Genomic DNA, 10,295 nt, shown 5'->3' with positions numbered 1-10,295 from the left:
CCAGCTGGAAGTGCATGTGCTCTCTCTGTCTCTCTCATTCCCTCTCTCTCTTGCTGTCTGCACTGTATGCCTGCTATTCTCATGTGTTTAATCCTTATCTGGCATTCATTTTATATGGTATTGATTGTAGCATCTTACATGTACATATATGACCCTCCTAATTAATTTGAAAATATAACTACATGAACTCTGGATGCATTGGTGCCTCCCACTTCATTTGGTCAGCTGGTTTATAGAAAGTTTTTCAATCTAATTTTTGACTCCTTGAACAGACCATAATTTTTTCAGATACTTCTGAAAAAGTAGGCCTTAGGATACCTCATGAAGAGTTATACACTATCTCACTCTGACCTCAGATAAACCTTATGAAGAATCAGGGGCTGAGTTTCTTTATCTGCAACGTGAAAATGCATTTAGATTCATTTCATGCTTCTCAAACCTCTTCACTTTGGAACCTCTGATGACAGGAAAATAAGGACCTACTCCCTGAGTTTGAGGCTACTGGCTGCAAGTGAGATTCTTTTGAATCTCACTTTTTTTTATTAGAAATACAGGTAATTTTGCATTGTATTTTGCAACTATCTACTTGTACAGCAAAATAACTTTTGCTTCAATCTTCAAGTCAAATTAAAACTCAGGAAAATTTCACAGTGTTCATTCAATTGCTTTATGCGCCACTGGTGCTGAGAAATGTCCTTCAGTTTGAGATGCCTGAGTCATCACTCTGTGATCTTATGCTTTGTATAGCCATTCATTAGTAGAATGCCTACTATATGCAAGGCACATGGCCAGGCTCTAGTCTTGGACTAGGGCATTATATTCCACCACCGCCCTGAGGCTGATTGTTGGCCATGTTCATGATACAACTGCCATACAGAGTGGATTCTCAATAACTATTTATCGATGACTTGGTTCCATGGTTCCCAATGGCCTACAGGGATAATTTTCAAATTATGGCCCCTGGACACTCAGAGTTTAGTGGCAGTTCTCTTGGCTCCGCATGATGGGAGGCTGGGGGTGGGAGGTTGAACTTTTCCCTAGTCAAAACAGCTTTGCTTTTGTCTGTTTGCTGTAGTAGGTTTTTACTTACAGCTTTGTTTTTTGTAGATGTCCTTTATCCAGTTAAGAAGTAACCTATATTCCTAGATTTCTGAGAGTTTTGGCCAATAATTGATGTTTGATTTCATAAAATGCTTTTTAACCAACTACTGAGATTATTATATAGTTTTTCCTTTTTACTTGGTTAATATGATAATCTACGTTGCTTTTAATGTTAAACCAGACTTGTATTCCTAGGAAATTTGTGTTTTCCTTTTCATATATTATTGGATTCAGTTTGCTAAATTTTTTTGTTGTTCATTTAGTGTTCTTATAATGTCTTTGTCTCCTTTTTGTATCAGGGTAATGCTATGACAATTTTCTGGAAGACTTTGTGCAGAATTGGTATTATTTCTTCCCTAAATGTTTGGCAGAATTTACTAGTGAAGTCCTCTGGGCTTGGTGATTATTTTGTGGGAAGGTTTTTAACAAAGTCAACTTATTAAATAAGTATAAGGCTAATCAAATTATCTGTTTTTTCTTGAGTAAGTTTTGGTAGTTTCATGTCTTTGAAGAAACTTATCCGTTTCACCTAAGTTGGCAGATTTATTGGCATAAAGTTGTCATAACATTCCCTTATTATACTCTTTTAACATCTGTTGAATTTATAGTGATGTTACCTCTCTACTCCTTGAGGTTGGTAATCGTGTCTTTCTTTCTTTCCTGATCAGTCTAGCTATATAGGTTTATACATTTTATAGATCTTCTCAAAGAACCAATGCTTTGTTTAATTGATTTTTCTCTATTCTCTATTTTATTGATTTCTGTACTGCTCTTTATTAGTTTCTTTCTTCTACAGTTATCTTGGGTTTAATTTGTGCTGCTTTTTCTAGTTACTTAGGTAGAAGCTGAGGTCATTGATTTGAGACTTTTCTTCTTTTCTAATATAAACATTTAATACTGTAAATTTCTCCCTTAGTACTGCTTTAACAGTATCCTACAAATTCTGATATGTTGTGTTTCCATTTTCATTCAGTTCAGAATATTTTCTAATATCTTTTTTGAGTTATTTAACCCCTACGTTATTTTGAAGTATGTTATTTAGTTTCCAGATATTTGGGGATTTTCCGGATATCTTTCTGTTACTGATTTCTTTACACACATGCACTGATAAGTATTCCACTGAATACTCGAGGGGAAACCTCTGCAGATTTCCAGCTTCTCTCTGTACAGCTGTCTCCTCTATAGTACTTTGTCCTATGAATTCTCACTGCCTTGATCGCCCCTGGCTCTTAGCTACATCTCTTTAAAACTCAGGATGTCCTTTGGGTGCCTCCTGGCACCCTTTCCTCCCTGTATCACACCCTGGTAACTCTCAGAGTTTAAAGCTGGAATAATTGTAGGGCTCACCTTTTTTTTCTTCCCATCGGTCAGAGACCACTATTCTTCATTGCTGTTACCTGTGTCTTGAAATCTTTGTTCTGTGCATTCTGTTGGATTTCTGATTGTTTCAGACAGGTGAGTAAATCTAATACCTGTAACTTCATCTTGCCTTGAAGTAGAAGTCTGGACTGTGTTCTTTAACATATGTATTCATCCCTTGCTATATCTAATATAGTACCATTTGCATGGAGAAAAAAATCCATGTGCACAGATGAAGTATACAGGGATAGGAGGCAGAAAGCCTAGGGTCTAGTCCCTGGTGCTTGGAACAACTGATTATGTGCCCTTGGGCATTCATTTAACCTTCCCAATGTAGTCATCTACCCTACCCAGTCTAATAATAAGAAGAATTACCATTTAGTGAGCATGTGCCATATGACAGGCACTGTGCTAAGAGCTTTATGTAATTGTCTTATTTAATACTCACAAGGTAGCTTAGCAAAGATTATCTCATTGAATCCTCACAGCATTCCTGTGACGTAAATTTTATTAACCCACATGTCACGATAAAGATAAAGCCTTTGGCCCAATTAAGTGTCTTGCCCCAGGTCACTCATCTGGTCAGTTTCGTAGCAGAGTTCAAACAAATCCATTACCTATGTCCCACTGCCACAGACTTGACAGGTTTGTGAAAAGTAAGAGAGTTAATGGATGCAAGCATGCCTTGCAGAATGTAAAACTTAGTAAAAAAAAAATAGTAACAGTTTGGTAATAATAATTCACTATCAGTGAATTAATCTCATTTCTGACTGTTTCTGTATATACCTCTAAGGAAAAAAGAAATCAGCATTCTCAATTTCGAGATGAAAGCTTCAAGCACTTTGAGATACTTTATTATTCAACATGTCTATAACTCATTGTGGTTGTAAGCAAAAAGAATTAGAAGTTTACATCACAGATTTGCCAAAAGTGAAAAATATTTCTCCTTATTGCCTTTTATCAAGATTGCACAGATACAGAGCCCAGTTCGATGGGGCCTTTGATTTTCTACCCTGTGCTAGTTAGTGAAGGACTCTGGTGAAAGGAATGTTTTATCTTGTCATCTGCTTATCAGACAGCTGGAGTCTACAACAAGTCCACTCTGCTTGCCAAGCCAGACTTCAGGCCAATTAGGGCCTCTGCTCCAAGGGGAGAAGAATATGATTTGACATGATTCAGGCGAGGTACATGTGGACTGGCTCACAGACAATTTCACATTTTGTTGCCAACAGCTTAGGAATCTACAGTCTTTTTTCATATGAGGTTACATATGAAAAAAGAATGTGTGTTTTTCTTTTGTTGTTATTACTGAATTGTGCAAATAAGAAGAGGGAGCTAGTTGGCCCACTCATTTTTGTCTTCCTAAGAATGCTGACTTTCCAATTTTTAACAAAGGGATCTCAGACTTTAACTTCTTAAATGACCCAAGAAACGTGGTTGAGGTCACTAGAGGGAGAAAACAATTATGGACTTTATGGAGAGTAAACAAATATAAAACTCTTAGAGGACTGATGTCTTTTTAACTTTTTTTTTTTTTTTTGTGGTACGCAGGCCTCTCACTGCTGTGGCCTCTCCCGTTGTGGAGCACAGGCTCCGGACACGCAGGCTCAGCGGCCATGGCTCACGGGCCCAGCCGCTCCGCGGCATGTGGGATCTTCCCAGACCGGGTTATGAACCCGTGTCCCCTGCATCGGCAGGCGGACTCTCAACCACTGCGCCACCAGGGAAGCCCTCTTTTTAACTTTTAAGGTCATGTTCTCAATTCAAATAGCTGATGGCACAGATCAATGCAGCATTTGCAGTGTGTTCATGTAGAAAGCTGCTGACTTCTAAATGCCACTCATCTGATAGGACTACAATGACAAACTAGAATGTTACTTATTTTTTCATGTTGGAAATAAGAACCTGCTTGTTTGCTGGTTGGTTTACTCTTTTGCCTCCAATCCTGTCTGGTAGAAGAACTTGCACATAGAACTTGCACATATGGATTCTTGTCCATCACGTACCTCTGGTCATCCTGTAAGCTGTTTCATGCTAAGAAGAATTTGTCTCAGGATAAAAAAGTCAGGCAAGTGGAATTATATTTTCCAATCAGAAAATGCCAACATACAGATTAAGAGGTCAACAGTGCCACACTTGGCCAACCAATTAAAAATGTTTCTGTTGAAATAGTCCAGAGTCATTATATCTTCATGTATTCATTCATTCCACTTTGTTGAAAATATTTTTTCTCTTCTACTAACATGATACAATTCTTTAACTAAGCAGCCACTAGAAATTTTGGTCCAATCACACAGTCTTTTCCCAGTAAGAAATAGTTTGAGATTTCTGATTCTGTTTTGAGAGTTTTGGTGGGCCTACTAAGGCAGTTCAGGAAGTAGATGGTTGCAGCAGTATGTTCTTTAAATCATCCATGAACAGTAAAAGTGAGATATATCTCATTCATCTTTGGATTCCACGTATCCAGTTCGGTGCCTGCACATAGCACGTCCTCAATAAAGGTTTGTTGTGTGAATAAATGATGAGGACTTTCCTGCCTGGCATCCTTTGAAAGATGACAAAAGAATCAGGAAATTATTTGCATGTTCCTTGAGGAAAACCTTTTGGTGATTCAATGATGATTCAGGTTGGAATTCTAAGGTCTCTCCCAGACTTATGATTCTATCATTCTTTTTTGTTTTGTTTTGTTTTGTGGTATGGGGGCCTCTCACTATTGTGGCCTCTCCCGTTGCGGAGCACAGGCTCCGGACGCGCGGGCTCAGAGGCCATGGCTCACGGGCCTAGCCGCTCCGTGGCATGTGGGATCTTCCCGGACCAGGACATGAACCCGTGTCCCCTCCATCGGCAGGCGGACTCTCAACCACTGCGCCACCAGGGAAGCCCTCTATCATTCTTTTTAACATTGAGCTTTCAACATTTCATTGGTTATAAGTTGAAGCATTTCTAAACCTTTTCACTGAAGAAAACCTTGATCTTGATACTAAACTGCTTATGAGCGAGACCCAGAAAGTTACAGTGAGGTCTTCTGTCATGTTAGGCTTTCATTAGCTCAACATTAGCAGAGCCCAACTGTCTGAAACCAAATAAGAAATATTGATTGAGTGTGAAATGATACTTGCTAAAAACATCTGAGCTCTAGAACCTATGTGAAGACAATGTGAAGTCATTCTTCATCACCAGCACACCCAGCCTTATCCTTGAAGCTTTATCTATTGGGACTTCAGTCCTATCAGATTTTATGAGCTTAGTAGGAATGCTTTAAAAAGGTGCTGCTATGAAATATATCATAGTACTGGTTAATTAAGCTACATATTTTTCTTTTGCCTCTTTTCACAGTTCTTCCAAGATGATGACTGACAAAGAATATTGTAAAAAGTCACATGAGTGGTACACTTGTAGATAATAAGAACAGAGAAATAAAACATAGGATCTCAGCCCAACCTTGCAGATAGCTGCCAAATCCATCTTTTCTGTGGGCTGGCTGTGCCTCTTTGTACTCACCAGCGTGCCTTTCTCTCCTTCTTGCTGCGCTCTACTTTTCTCTTTTCATTTTTGTATGATTAGGTCAGTGGACCATAAGCACCTGCCTGTTACACATGTTTTAGACCTTCTCATACTCTTAATATGTGTATGCTGTTAAAGTACAGATTCTGATTTAATAGTCCAGGGGTGGTAGGGTGGGAGAGGTTCTGCATTTCTAACAAGTTCCCAGATGATGCCTGCACTGAAATCTGTACTGGGCTTTAGGCTACAGCAGTTGTACTTTGTTGTATGTTTGTACATAGTTTTAGTTTTGAAAATCCTGATGCCCAGACTGTACCCCAGGCCAATTAAATCAGAACCTTTGAGGGTAGATCCAGGCAATGGCTGCTGGTAAGTGCTAGCAAACAGCTCTCCCTGATTTGTAGTATTTGCCAGTTTCCATGGTGTAAATACTCCCATCATTTCAAGCCACAAACATAATGCCATGGAACACAGAGTTGGAAAGAAGTGCTAACATTCAGCCTGTGAGCCAGCACACGCTGTCTTCAGCGCACCACTGGATCCAGGCGTCTTCATTTTTATAGCTCCCCAAGTGGGTGAGCTGTAACTGATTCCCTTTTGAGGCCAAAATGGAGAACTGCTGTTTTAAAGTTAAACTGTCTCTATTACTTAAAGTTATGTTTCTTCACTCAGTGTTGGTGCCCTGGACTTTTGTATCTGCCCTCTGCTCTTTTCCGTCATTAGCCCAGTTTCATTCTCAGAACCATGTTAGGATCTGACCAGTGTCACACCCCTGTCTTGTGCAGTATACAGTTAAGTGCTTAGAAATTCCAGTATGATACCACTTCTGGAGCCTAATTCTACTCAGTCTCACTCCACCTGCATAAGTGTTACTCCATTCAATGATACCTGTTTTTGTGTAAGACAGTAGAATGGCAGCAGGCGTGTTGTTTTGAAATCCAAACTGAGAATTCTCCCAAAGTCAGAGTCAAGTCCTCAGGAGCAGCGGCAACTTCTCCTTCCAAGTTTAACTTTCAGCAAGTCCACTCACTTCAGTCAAGTGACATGTGGAGCAGGGAATGGATATCCTGAAGATTCAACTTCTGGCTCTGCTACTGATTGTTCAGTGACCCTGGGCAAGTAACTTATCCTTTCTGAGCTGCAGTTTTCTCACAGCAAAATGCAGATAATAACTGTACTTACTTCATAGGATTATCATGCCTGGCACAGAGTGGGCACTCGGTAAATGTTAATTATTACTACAGCTCTTACTACTAGTATAATTCTACTGATGGTGATAACTTTGTGTTCTGAGGGCACAGGGACCCCATATATTTATCAGTATAGAGACATTCAGAAGGAAGGAGATAACCTAGCCCGGGTTCAAGCTCACAGCTCAGAGACACCCCCAAGCCCTAGGAATACCCATACCCTCCACAGCACAGCACCACATATTTTTGTCTTTTATCTAACCCTGGCTCATAACCTCAACTTTCCTTTCTTAACTTCCTCACTCTCCTTTTATGAATTGAAACAGACACACTTCTTTTAGCCTCCCAGATACAGAAGCCTTTATATGATAATTTTTGGTGGGAAGGTGAATGAGAACGAGGGAGAAAGAACTAATTATCATTTCCTTTGTTATAAGTAGAAAGATGTCTTGGTTTCAGTGTCCATCTGTGGCTCCCAGGCTTACTGAGAACACCATGAGCACTATTTTAAAGGATGGACGGAATATTTGTACTCAGGAAGAATTGATGTTTCACAGGAAAGAAGTGTGGACAAGTGGCAATCTCCCACATGGAAACATTTCCCCTAACTGTTCACTTCCTTAAACAGAAGCCACTTCCTTTGAATTGTGGGGTGTCACTTTTCTTTTGAAATACACCCTTGCTTCATGGTTTCTGACTGTTACCCATGAGAAAAGTTTGTTTCAGAGAAAAATACAGCATACTTGTTATACGTGATACAATGTATTGGTCATGGCAGTTTAATTCCGTGAGGGGTTACAGATTTCATTTTGCAAAGAAGCAAAATTTAAGCTTTGGTAAATGGCACCTGTTTTATCACAGCATATAAAATAAATCTAAGCAAAAGAATTTTCTCTTTCAAGGGCTTCTTAAAATTCACCTCCTCCAGACTAACAGGTATTTCACAGAAAAGGGATAACACATGGCTCATAAACATATGAAAAGATTCTCAATTTCTTAGGGACCAGAGAAATACAAATTAAAACCACAATGAGTTACCATTGTACACGACCACTAGCTAAGCCCGACAAATCCAAGTGTTACTGAGGATGTGGAGCTATAGACCTCTTTTATACTGCTAGTAGAAGTATAAATTTGTGTAATTCTGTGGAAAACAATTTGGCATTAGCCAGTAAAGCTGAACATGCACATCCCTGCTACCCAGTGATTCCACTCCTAAGTGTGAACCCTACGAAAAATCTTACATCCGTGTAGAAGATAAATATATAAGAATGTTCTGCCCGTGTAGTTTATGGGGGAAAACTGAAACAACCTAAATATACATGTGCTGTAGAAAAGATGGATGAATTGGAGGGTACTCATACACTGGAATACCATCCAGCAGTGAAAATTAGTGCATTATAACTATTTGCATCAATATGGATGAATGTTATAAATAATGTTGGGAGAAAAAAATGGAAGTCTCAGAAGGAGACATACAAGTATTTATCAATTTATATAAAGTTAAAAAACTGACCTTACAGAATATATTTTGTAGGGATATATAAACCTCGATCCAACTATAAAGAAAAGCAAAAAAAAAAAAAAAAAGATTAAGAAATAATGCCTAGGTATTATCCTACTGAAGATGTGCCTCGAAAGCTGTTGAGTCACTGCAGAAAACCCTTCAGTAAGCATGTGAGAAAACTGCGCGCTAGCATCACTCCTGGGACCGTTCTGATCATCCTCACTGGGCGCCACAGAGGCAAGAGGGTCATTTTCCTGAAGCAGCTGAGCAGTGGCTTGCTAGTAGTGACTGGGCCTCTGTCCCTCAATCAAGTTCCTCTGCGGAGAGCACACCAGAAATTTGTCATTGCCACATCCACCAAAATTGATATCAGTGGTGTGAAAATCCCAGACCATCTCACTGACTCTTGCTTCAAGAAGCAGAAGCTGCGTAAGCCCAGGCACCAGGAAGGTGAGATCTTCGACACAGAGAGAGAGAAATACAAGATTACAGAGCAGCGCAAGGTTGATCAGAAAGTTGTGTACTCACAAAGTCTGCGAAGAATCAAAGCTGTTCCTCAGCTCCAGGGCTACCTCCGCTCTGTGTTTGCTCTCACAAATGAAATTTATCCTCACAAAGTAGTGTTCTAAACTTCTTACAAGGAACCTTAGTAAATAACTCGGTCCATTAAAAAAAAAAGAAATTATCCAGAGAGGGTGGGTTAGGGGTATGATTATAGAAGGACACAAAGAGGGATTGAAAGACACAAAGAGGGATTCAAAGACATGGTAATGTTCTATATTACTTCAGTATCATTTCATTAAACCAATATTTCCTAAATGCCTGCTATGTGCTAGGTACTGCTATAAGCACGTAGGAGTACAAGAGCCCTTTATGGAGAACATATTCTATAAGAAAAGACAAAAAAATGAATGAAATAAATTATTATTGTTTTAGAAGGTGATAAGTTCTATGGAAAAAATAAGGTGAGGGAGTTAAGACAGAGCAGAGTGAGCGTATGGTTTGCAGAATTAAATGAGATGAGGCTTCATTGAGGTGACATTTGAGCCAAGATTTGAAGGGCATGAGAGAGTAAGCCACATGGCTTTCTGGGTGAGTAACATTTTAGGCAGAGGGACTAGCTAGTGCAATGGACTTACTATGGCAATATGCCTGATGTCTTCAGGAAGACATGGGGAGGGCACTGCAGCTGAAACAGAATAGGCAATATGGTCAGAGAGGTGTCAGCAGGGCTTTATAGGGCTTTATTAGATGCTAGGTCAGAGATTGGCAAACAACTTCTGTAAAGGACCAGATAGTAAACATTTTAAGCTTTATGGGCCATAGGGTCTCAGTTGCAAACACTCAACTCTGCTGTTGTAACACGAAAGTAGCATAGACAATATGTAATGAGTGGACATGGTTGTTTTTGTATTCCAGTAAAACTTTACAGAAATAGATGGTGACTGGATTTGATTTATAGGCTGTGGTTTGCTAACTCCTGTGCTAGGTCTCATGGGAGGCCATTGCAGGTTTTTGAACTGAAGAACAGTAGGCTCTGACTTAGTCATTTAAAAGAATCATTCTGGCTGTAGTGTTAAGAGTAGATTGTAGAGAGTGCCAAGGGTGAAGCAAGGAGATCTTCTCTTGGAATA

The 10,295-nt window shown here is 39.5% G+C and overlaps 1 pseudogene; it reads left to right on the top strand.

The window, feature by feature from the left end:
* The first annotated feature begins 8,756 nt into the window (after positions 1 to 8,756).
* Positions 8,757 to 9,290, top strand: LOC103076187 (60S ribosomal protein L6 pseudogene; annotated as a pseudogene).
* The last annotated feature ends 1,005 nt before the right edge of the window (positions 9,291 to 10,295 follow it).

The sequence above is a fragment of the Lipotes vexillifer genome, unplaced genomic scaffold (assembly GCF_000442215.2).
Source record: "Lipotes vexillifer unplaced genomic scaffold, Lipotes_vexillifer_v1.1 scaffold250, whole genome shotgun sequence".
Classification (NCBI taxonomy): domain Eukaryota; kingdom Metazoa; phylum Chordata; class Mammalia; order Artiodactyla; family Lipotidae; genus Lipotes; species Lipotes vexillifer.
This window is presented reverse-complemented; position numbering and strand designations above follow the sequence as displayed.